Source organism: Cupressus sempervirens, chromosome 4 (assembly GCF_028749045.1).
Source record: "Cupressus sempervirens isolate cs-2001-9-10 chromosome 4, ASM2874904v1, whole genome shotgun sequence".
Taxonomy (NCBI): domain Eukaryota; kingdom Viridiplantae; phylum Streptophyta; class Pinopsida; order Cupressales; family Cupressaceae; genus Cupressus; species Cupressus sempervirens.
The window spans coordinates 279,873,916-279,885,985 of record NC_143121.1 but is presented as its reverse complement, the minus strand read 5'-3'; the positions used below and the strand labels follow the sequence as shown (position 1 = coordinate 279,885,985).

The window sequence follows — 12,070 nt, the reverse complement described above, 5'->3', positions numbered from 1 at the left end:
TTTTTTTGGAATGCTCTAAATCATGATTATATTCATCTGGCCAATTCACACCTTCTAGTTTACCGAAATGATGGCCCAAATACATGCTCCTATTTTTTTGGGATTTTCAAACGCACTGATAGTTGAACTATGAGAGTTGGAACCTTTATTTGAGCCAAATGGGTATCCAAAAATGTAAAGACACGAAACAGAAACTAAGTCTATGTACATTTTTTTGGGTGACACAGGATTGCCCTTATACCTCTGGATGCTCCTGCATCAGACACCCAGGGTAGATTGAAAAGTGACCCTGTTACTTTATGGATGGTAGAGGAAATCCCAAATGGGAAACCTCAGCTGCTGGAATCCAAGTCTAGTCCTCGATCGGCCATCTTTTCCATTTGACCAAATACTCTTCATACTGCCTGTTTCTGGTACTCCTACCCACATGATGATCTAGAATGTCTTCTATCTCCTGCTTCTTAGAAGTAGGAATTGGACATGGCTCTAAAACCAACTCCTCATCTACACCATCATCATGATACTCTATTAAATCTGTAATGTTGAAAATGGGAGAAATGTTAATACCATCTGGTAGCTCCACCTCATATGCATTTCCTGAGTTATGTTTCTTCAAAACTTTGCAGGGGTCAAATTTCTTCATTTTCAGCTTGTTGTAAGTACAAACTAGAAATCTTTCTTTTTGTAAGTGCACCATGACTAGATCCCCTACTTGGGATTCCTTATGTCTTCTCCTTTGATCAGCCCTAGCTTTATAATCTTGATTCATCTTGATAATGTGTGCTTGAACCTCCTCATGTAGATGCTTGATGTGTTCAGCAAATTCCTCAACTTCAGCACTTGTCCTCTCCCCTTGTTCTATCTTCCTCAATTCTGGTGCAGTCCTTGGGCTATTCCCATACACAATTTGAAATGGTGATTTTCCAGTACTCCTATTTACAGAGTTATTATAAGAAAACTCTGCCTGTGGTAGAATCAAATCCGATCCCTTGGGCTTATCTCCAACTAAACATCTCAGCAAATTGCCCAGACTTCTATTTACCACTTATGTTTGGCCATCAGTCTATGGGTGATGCGTGGATCTGAATTTCAAGTCTGTTCTCAACTTCTTCCACAATGTCTTCTAGAAATACCCCAAAAATTTAGTGTCTCTGTCAAAAACTATACTCCTTGGAAGACCATGTAGTCTTACCACCTCTTTGAAAAACAAGTCTGCAATATGGACAACATCATGAGTTTTGTGGCATGGAATGAAATGTGCCATTTTGGAGAACCTATCAACCACCACGAATACTGAGTCATTACCCCTTTGTGTCCTTGGCAATCCAAGAACAAAATCCATACTTATGTCCTCCCATGGCCTTGATGGAACAGGCAATGGCTGATATAGGCCAGTATTTTGACTAAACCCCTTGGCAAGTTGACAAACCTGGCAACTCTATACAAACTTCTTCACATCCTGTGTAATTTGAGGCCAAAAATAATGTTCTCTAAGAATGGCAATGGTCTTATCTCGATCAAAATGTCCTGCCATCCCTCCACTGTGTTTCTCCTTAATCAGATTTTCCCTCATGGAACTCCTTGGAATGCACAATTGATTAACTTTGAACAACATGCCATCCTGAATCAAATAGTCTAACCACTTGGTTCTATCTACAGTAGCAGGTTCTTTACAAGCTTTCCATGCTTCAGCAAAATCAGGATCCTCGGGGTACAAATTCTTGAGTTTATCAAACACAACTACTTCAACCTGCATTGTTGTAAGCAACAACTATCTCCTACTTAGTGCATCTGCAACCCTGTTAGATTTTCCACTTCTATGCTTCAACAAAAATGTATAACTCTGCAAGAATTCTACCCACTTCATATGCCTCTGATTCAATTTACCTTGGCTATTTAGGTACTGTAATGCCCGACGATCAATATACAAAACAAATTCCTTTGGCAATAAATAATGCCTCCATTTCTTTAAGGCCAAAACTATTACATAGAATTCTTGATCATAAACAGAATACTTCTTCTTTGCATCATTCAATTTTTCACTAAAATATGCAATAGGCTTACCTTCTTGGCTTAATACAGCCCCAATAGCACTGCCACTAGCATCACAATCCACCTGGAACACTTTCCTAAAATCTAGAAGTGCCAACACAGGCTGTTCTGTCACCTTCTTCTTCAGCAATTCAAAACTTCTCGTAGCTGCTATAGTCCATTTGAACTCTTTTCTATCCCCTCTTATTGTATCAGTTAGGGGTGCACATATGCCACTAAAATTCTTAATAAAATTCCTGTAAAAACTAACCAGACCATGAAATGATCTTACCTCAGTAGTAGACCTTGGAGTAGGCCATTCCAAGATGGCTTTTACCTTCTTTGGATCCATTTTGAGACCTTTAGGTGATATAACAAATCCCAAATAGACTAACTCCCTTTTAGCAAAGACACACTTCTTTAGATTAATTAACAGTTTCTCTTCCCTTAGCCTTTCAAGGACACTACGAATATGCAGTAAATGTTCTTCCAAAGTCTTGCTGAAAATTAAAATATCATCCAAGTAGACAATAACAAATTTTCCCAAGAACTTCTTAAGTACCTCATTCATGAGCTGCATGAAGGTTCTTGGGGCATTTGTCAATCCAAAGGGCATGACTAACCACTCATAAAGACCCTCCTTGGTCTTGAAGGCTATTTTCCACTCATCTCCTTCTTGAATCCATATCTGGTGATAAACACTCTTCAGATCTATCTTTGTGAAGTACTGAGCTCCAATCAAACAGTCCATAATATCATCCATCCTTGGCAAAGGAAATCGGTACTTGATGGTGATCCTATTTATAGCTCGAGAATCTGTACACATCCTCCACTCTCCATCCTTCTTTGGTGCAAGTATTGTAGGTACTGCACATGGACTCAGGCTCTCTCGAATCAAGTCCTTCCTCGACAGCTCCTGAACTTGTCTATTTAGCTCCTCTGTTTCAGTAGGAGTCATCCTGTGAGCAACCTTGTTAGGAAAACTAGCTCCTGGAATAAGATCTATTTGATGATTAATTTTCATTACTGGTGACAATTTATCTGGAACATTATCAGAGATAATATCTCCAAATTCCTCTAGTAAATCTAAAACTTCAAATGGTATTTCACTACTACCTTCTTTATCTTTCCTCTGAATCAAAGCATAGCACATATGCTGATGTTTCATGCCATCTAAAAACTTCCTTCCCCTCAACAAGACAAATCCTAGAACTGCTACATACCTTGTCACCTTCCTTTTTCATGGGCTTCAATTTGTGGTGAACTCCATCCTTTGTCAGAGAGTATGTGTTTGCATGTCCATCATGTATTGCATGTCTATCAAACTGCCATGGTCTACCCAACAATAGATGGAAAACATCCATCGAAATAACATCACAGAGAACTTCATCATGATAACTCCCAATTTTGAATTTTACTAAACATTGTTCACTTACTAGGACCTTATGATCATCTTTTACCCAAGAAATCTGATAGGGTTGGGGATGTTTCTCCCTCTTGAGCTTTAGCATAGAGACCATCTCTTCTGATACCAAGTTATCAGTGCTACCACCATCAATGATCACATCACAACATTTATCCTCACACTTGCATCTAGTACAGAACAAACTCCTCCATTTTCCTAGTTCATTCTCACCACTTAGTAGGACTCTTTCATTTACCAAGGTCTCTCCTATTTCTGCATCCTCTTAATGTGATGATTGTGCATCCTCATCCACATGAGCAACTCTAGCTTGGCCCTCAGCTCTCCTATGTGTCCTTCCTTTTCATTGAGGGCATTCAAAGGCACGATGACCTTCTTCATTGCAATGGAAATAGGTACCATGGGAGCCTCCTCTTCCTTGTCCACGTCCTCTACCTCTTCCTCTTTAATTCTCAAAGTCTTGATCATGGGAGCGGTTGAAACCCTCATTCCTCTAGTTTCTGCTAGTACCCACCTCTCCATTTTTATTTTGGGTTTCATTGCAGCCTCCAGATGATCTACCACTTCCCCTTCCTCCTTGACCATGCCCTCTTTTTCTTCCTTCAAACCTTTTACTCAACTTCTCTTCAACTCGTAGGGCAAACTAGTATGCTTCTTCAATGCTGGTCATTCTTACCAGACTTAATTCCTCCTGGATGCTAGGTCGCAACCCACTGATATAACAAGCAACCTTCTCCTTATTTGCTTCTACATGCCCCACTCTAATCAAGAGTCGATAAAACTCCTCTGTATATTCTTAGACTAATCTTCCTGCTTGCTTTAACCCATGCATCTTCTTAAACAGATCAAGCTCGTAGTCCACAAGAATGAACTGCTTCTTCAATTTGTCCACCATGCGATCCCATCTTGTGATCTTCTCCTTTCCTTTTCTAAGTCTTTCTAGTTGAACCTCTTGCCACCAGATTTTGGCATGGCCTTTCAGTTTGGCCTTTGTAAACTTAACCCTATCTGGGTCCCTTATATCCTCATACTCAAAGTATTCTTCCAGTTCATTGATCCAATCGATCAACTCATCTGGTTTCAGATTTCCTGAAAATATACCCACTTCAATTGTAGGTCTTTTCCCAAACTTAGTAATGGCCCTAAAAAGCCTTTCCTCTACAGGATTCAAAACTTCCCCGTCAATGTCCTCTTCTGGTCCCATTACTTCCTCTTCATTTTCATCCTCACTATTGTCACCCGCGGCAACATTTTCTCCTCTACGAAGCTCCTCTTGCAATGCTTGTACCTACCTCTGGAGGGCTCTAACCTCCTCAAGATCAATAGCTCTAGCCCTTCTGCCATGCTCTCTTCATGGAGGCATCTTCTAACTCGAACCCACAACCACACAGTCCTAGTGTAAACTGCCTCACAGTCAGCGCTCTGTCTACACACTCAGGAAAACCCGCTCTGATACCACTTGATGGTGAGACAACCCAAGAACAGAATGGACACAACAGAAAAGGGAAATTATATTAACTAATAAAATAAGCTAGTACAAATAGTACAAAGAAAATAAACTTCAAAACATGCCCTAAGGGCTTACAATAGCATAAATTTGGAGAATATTTCTCCTTTTAGCACCTCCTCTCAAACTCCACTCCGAACTGCCTTTTACAATGCCAAAAATCTCCTTAAATAGACCCCAAAGGGTTAAGGACTAGGAGTACATTCTAGAAAGTGCTAGCAGGCATCCACCGATGAAATAGAAGGTTTCAAAAGCTACGTTAGAAGTCGGTGCAAATCTAGAAGAATCTAGAAACGGTAACTGAACTTCCGAGAGGCATAACTTTTGAGCCGTACCTCCGATTGATGAACCGTTTACATTTTTGAAAAGCTCTCAAAGCACTCCATAGCCCTATGGACAAGTGTCACTCATCCCCCATTTTTTGACCCTTTTCAAGGTCATTTAATGCCCCAAACCTGACTTTGAAGAATTCTTAAGAGGTCTCCAAAACCCAAAAAACTGCAATAACTTTCAAACCGTGGGGCCTATTGACCTGATTCTTTTTTTGGAATGCTCTAAATCATGATTACATTCATCTAGCCAATTCACACCTTCTAGTTTACCAAAATGATGGCCCAAATACATGCTCCTATTTTTTTGGGATTTTCAAACGCAGTGATAGTTGAACTATGAGAGTTGGAACCTTTATTTGAGCCAAATGGGTATCCAAAAATGTAAAGACATGAAACAGAAACTAAGTCTAAGTATATTTTTTTGGGTGACACAGGATTGCCCTTATACCTCTGGATGCTCTTGCATCAATCCCTTACTTCCTTAGGACCAACATTTTCCCACCATTGTCCCTTCTTAGGTTTGTCTTGGGGTTTTACCACAATCTCCTTTTTTGGCCTGGCTACTATGGAAAAACATGGAGTATCCTTTTCTCTTAGGGTCTGCATGAATTCCTTCTCCCCTACCAAGCCAACATTGCTAACCACATGGTCTAGTTTACCATCATCAAGTAGGGGGTTCATGGTATAGTTTATGCCTCCCTTGGTTATGGTGTACACATTTTCCTCCCATCATGCTTGGTTTTGACATCATATTGCCATGGTCTCCCTAGTAAGAGGTGGAAAGCATCCATATCTATGACATCACAAAGGATCTTGTCTACATACTCTCCTAGCATGAATTATGTCCATGCTTACTCATTGACAAGATTTTGCTTCTCCTTAGTAAGCCAAGATGCTTTAAATGGACAAGGATTTGGTATCTTTTGAAAATTTAACTTATTAACCATCTCCCTAGATGCTATATTATCTATTGATCTAGAATCTTCAATCACTTTACATACCTTGTCTTTAACTTTGCAAGTATTTTGGCTCCTTTGTGGTGATTCAATAGGGTTGGGAACCTTCAAAAGTGTTCTTTGTAGTATTAGACATTCCCCAATCTCTAGATCTGTAGGTCTAGAAGTAGTGGAATGGTAGGAGGAGATGCTTTGGCCATCTTCTTTTTGCAATAATTGGACTCTTCTATCTCCTTGCCTAGGATTATCTCCAAGTTTTTGGGGGCATATAAAGGACCAATGTCTTCTTTGGTTGCATCTAAAACATTTTCTAGTGAATACACTGCCTCCCCTTCCTCTACCATTTCCTCCTCCTCTACTGTTGTTAGATCTCCTACCTCTAAAAGTTCCCCTATTGCCAAACTCATTGTTAGTATTTTTATTCTTCCCTTCTTCCTTAGACTAATTACCTTTCACTTGGAACCTTACTCCTCTTCTTCTAAAATTACTTCCTCTTCCCCTATTGAAACTAGACTCTCCTCTCCTTTTTTATTTTTCTTCAATCTTCAGAGCCAAATAGAAACACTGATGAACTGAATCAATGGCAATTAGATTTAGTTCATCTTGAATGCTATATTTCTATCCATTTATATACCTTGCCATCTTTTTTTTGTTGGTCTCATATACCTTTTCCCTAAGAGTTAAATTGTGAAAATATTAGGTTTATGTATTGACATCCATATCCTTTTGCTTGAGATTATGCAATTTCTAATGTATTAGGACCTCATAGTCCCCACAGATGAATTGCTTCCTAATCTCTACCTTCATTTTCTTTGATGTATTGATCTGCTCCTTTCCTTCATCTTCTCTTTCACTTTGCAAAAATTTCCACCAACTAAGGGTAGGGCCCTTAAGTTTTGTCTTTGCCAACCTAAATCTCTGACTTGCACGGACCTGATCACACTCAAAATGGTTGTCTAACACCTCCAACTAATCCATGCACTCATCTGGATTTAGTTTTCCATGAAAAGTAGGTAAGTCTCCCCCTTTCACCCCTACTCTTTCCAAAGCTTGCAAGAGTGGCCTTTGATCCATTGGAATCTCCTTCTCATAGGGCTCCCTTTCAACTTCCTCTTCCTTTGATTCATCACCATCTCCTTTTATCATCTTACCCTTGAGTTTTTCCAATTCCCTCTTCATGTTTCTATTTTCCTCCCTCACTGCTCTACTCTCTGACATTTATTCCTTCACAAGTTTGGCCAACTCAACACTAGTGATCATCAAAGGGATCTCCCTCTCACCTTCTTCACCCTCTTAAGATTTTTTCACAAATAACTTTCCACAAGATCCAACCACAGTCTTTGATACCACCTAATGTAGAGTGGCACAGTGGAATAGGGCCCTAAAAGGCTTGGATTTCAAAGGAGGACCAAAAGAATGGGTTCATGAATCAAGCACAGGGCTTAGGATCTCTTCTAGGGACTATTTGAACACCAAATCCACCTTTAATTAGTTGATTTTCTTCACCTACAACTCTAACAACTCAAATTCCTACAATTTAGGACCAAATACATGCAAATATTTGGACTAGGGCTTGCAAGTAAAATTACCTCCCCTTGGTCTTTCAACTCCAAGTTTTTGAATCTACAAGAACACTCTCAGGACTCCCATTTTCATTGGTTTTTGTGCCATTTGAGCCATATAGTCTAGTGCTATACATCCATTTGCACAAAACCCTTTTGTCCTAGGGAGCATGATGTAGGGGCATTGCTAGATTCAATGAATTTCAAAGATCTAGCCAAAAGAATGGCCATTTAATAATGTTGGGTTAAGTCTTAGTTTTTTATAGTTGTTTTAATGATGTAATTGGGGGTTACAAGTTAAGAGTTTTAGTTAATAAATAAACTCCATGATACTTTACTAGTATCTTTAATATATTTAGAATTAGAATGAGTCAGGTGTGGGAAGTTAAAAGTTAATTTTAAGAGTTAGTTATCAGGTTTTGTTCATGTTGATGTCCTTTATTTATTTAGAACTTGAGAGTAAGGAAAGGACATAGGTAGCATAGAATAAAAGTATCAACAGTCGATGAAAGAGTATGGAACAATGTAATAGAGAATGCAATAATAAAAAAAGGATTATAATTTCAATTAAGAATTTTGAGTTTTTCAAACTCCTTATTTGTAGTTCTACATTTTTTAAAAATCTGAATGATTTAAAATTGATTTGTATTCGAAAGCTTTATGATCCACAATTTGGTTTCGAACTGGATTCTATTTTGATTATATTAGCTTGATCATTGGAATCAATCATTTATCTTAAGAAGTTAATGTCTAGTTTTGTTCGAGATTTAAAGTTCATCAAAATTGGTTTCACTCAAGTTTAGTATTTTAAAAATATCAATTTCAAGATTAGATAAGAAGAATTTTAGTGTTTAGTGAATCAGTTTGTTTTGGACATTGAATTGGTTAATTCAATTGTCGTATGTTTCAGTTTCTATGTAACACTCATATGATTCAATAATTCTATTTGGTTACTATTCAGTTTTGAATGTCTCTATTTCTGATTAAGGATGACTTAGTTCTTCATATCGGTTTCATGAAGAAATTTTATTATTTTATTGAAATAAATTTTGAAAATCATGATTTGGGAATGGCCTACTGATGTTTAGATAGTCACTGTGCAAACCAAACCATGAGAGAATTTATAGAGAAGTATTTGTATTTGGTTTAGACAATGGCAAGAGGTCCTTTCCAAAGATGACAACTGAGGATTCTTATATGTCGTCTCAAACTTTGATAAACTCGGCCATTGCTAAATATTTCCACATGCTAAACTTGGCAATTTTATTGAAGTTCTAACTTGAAGGGAATCAGTTTTAAATAATAATCCAATGGGAAACATGAATAGTCTTGTGCTTACACAATGTTGAACATTTTAAATGTCTTATGTTTGGTTGCATATCGGTTTCAAGACAATGAAAATTTTTGAGGGCTTATACATATTTTCTGAATGTTTTGATGTTGTATTGAGAAAGGTTATGAAAGAAATGTAGAATTGAATCATCAATTGATTTACTCTACATTAGGTGGTATCAGAGCTCAGAAGATTCTGAGCATGTGATAGCAAAAATCACACCAGGACATAGTAGTGACAGATTATGTTTTCTTGAACGTGCTTTTCACAAATTTTTGCTAATTAAATTTCTCAATTTTCTTTGATGTTTTAGTATTCTTGCAATGAGTTTGTGTAGATGAATTGAAAGATTATTTTCTTGGTGTTGTGTACCCATTTGTTGATGATTGTTGGGGGAGACCAAATTCAACTTGCCTAGTTGGATTTGCATCTTTCACAAGCATTTATAAGTGCTAGATTAGTAATAGGTTACATTAATGAGAGATAAAGATGAAATGTCAAAGTTATTATTCAAGCTGGATAAATGGATTGAATATGAGGAGGCACAAGAGAAAAATAAAAAGAAAGAAGAAGTGAAAAGGAGAAAAGAGGAAAATAAAAGCAAAAGAAAGAAGATGGAAGAAGATTTAGCAGCATATGAACTAAAGTTAGATATGATGAAGAAAAGAGAACAAGAGATACTAGAATTAATTGAAGCCCAAATAGCATTAGAAGAAGTAGAAATGAAGGAAATGAGTTTTCCATTGGAAGGACAAGAGGAGAAAACCAATGCTAGTGAGGAGCAGATGGTTGTGGATGAGCCTTGTGTGGAAAAGGTTCTAGTTGAAGATAAAGATGTTGAATTGATTGTTGATTTGGGTAGCGACAATTTGATTCTAGAAAAGCTTGTTGATATGGTTTATGATGATCAAATAATAGATCCTATGGTCTCACATGTAGAGATATTCATACAGGATAGCATGAATGTAGTTCAAAATGGAGGAAATTTTATAGTGCCTAGAAATAATGATGAAGATATTTTCTTGGAGGATCAATTTAATGTTCATTTTGTTGGAGATGATATATTGGTTTTTTCTGACATATTTTCTACAGGTAATGGAGAAATATATTGGGTGAACCCTATTTCTAATCCATGTAGGCACATTGAAGATTTGGTTTTGAGTACTATTTTTCAACAGGAAGAACACACATGTGCAAGATATCAAAACATATTTTTATTTTTTCTAGGATTCATAGAATGATACCTTTGAACTAGAAGACTCAAAAGAAGGCTAATTCAAAGGGACTTGAATTCTTTTGTCCTGGGGAGCATGATGCAGGGGCATTGCTAGATTCAATGAATTGCAAAGATCTAGCCAAAAGAATGGTTGTTTTAATAATGTTGGGTTGATTCTTAGTTTTATATAATTTTTTTAATGATGTAATTGGGGGTTAGCAGTTAAGAATTTTAGTTAATAAATATAATCCATGATATTTTACTAGTATCTTTAATATATTTAGAATTACAATGAGTTGGGTCTGGGAAGTTAAAAGTTAGTTTTAAGAGTTAATTATCAGGTTTTGTTCTTGTTGATGTCCTTTATTTATTTAGAACCTGAGAGTAAGGAAAGGAAATAGGTAGCATAGGATGAAAGAATGGAAAGTTGATGAAAGAGTATAGAATAATGTAATAGAGAATGCAGTAATAAAAGAATGATTAGAATTTCAGTCAAGAATTTTGAGTTATTCAAACTCCTTATTTCTAGTTCTCTATTTTATAAAACTCTGAATGATTTCAAATTGAGTTCTATTCAAAAGCTTTATGATCTATAGTTCGGTTTCAAATTGGATTATGTTTTGATTATATTAGCTTGATCATTGGAATCAGTCATTTATCTTAAGAAGTTAACATCTTGTTTTGTCCAAGATTTAATGTTCATCAAAATTGGTTTCACTCAAGTTTAGTATTTTACAAATGTCAATTTCAAGATTAGATAAGAAGAATTTCAGTGTGTAGTGAATTAGTTTGTTTTGGACACTGAATTGGTTAATTTAGTTGCCATATGTTTTAGTTTCTATGTAACAGTCATATGATTCGATAATTCTATTTGGTTACTATTCAGTTTTGAATGTCCCTATTTCCAATTAAGCATGACTTAGTTCTTCATATTGGTTCCATGGAGACAGTTTATTATTTTATTGAAATCAATTTTGACAGTCACGATTTGAGAATTGTCTATTGATGTTTAGATAGTCACTGTGCAAACTAGACCGTGAGAGACTTTATAGAGAAGTATTTGTATTTGGTTTAGACAATGGCACAAGGCCCATTCCAAAGATGACAATCGAGGAGTCTTATATGTGATCTCAAAATTTGATAAACTTGGCCATTGCTAGATATTTCTACATGCTGAACTTGGCAGGTTTTATTGAAGTTCTAAGTTGAAGGGAATTGGTTTTAAATAATAATCCAATGGGAAACATGAATAGTCTTGTGCTTACATAGCGTTGAACATTTTAAATGTTTAGTGTTTGGTTCCTTATTATTTTTAGGACAATGAAAATTTTTGAGGACTTATGCAGATTTTTTGAATGTTTTGATGTTGTGTTAAGAAAGGTTATGAAAGAAATGCATAATTGAATAATCAATTGATTTACTCTGCATCAGGTGACTAGGTGTGATTATTTTGGCAAATGTGGAGTTTGGGACTATTACTTAACCTTAACATCCATTCAATTAAAGTCATCAACAATTTATAATTCCAAAGACATCCTTTAGGAGTGTAGTAGAAGGATTTGACAAGTCAATTCCCTAAACATTTTAGGTTAGTTGATTTACAATAGTGCCCAAACCTCTCAAATTTCTAAATTTTCTTGTGTTCTTGAAGACCACCATCTTCCCTCTAGTTTTACCTCTAACCAATCCTTACAACACAACCCACAACTT

The 12,070-nt window shown here is 36.5% G+C and overlaps 1 pseudogene; it reads right to left on the bottom strand.

The window, feature by feature from the left end:
• The window catches only part of LOC149561088 (SNF1-related protein kinase catalytic subunit alpha KIN10-like), a 142,714-nt pseudogene that overhangs the window by 57,208 nt on the left and 73,436 nt on the right, over positions 1-12,070 (bottom strand).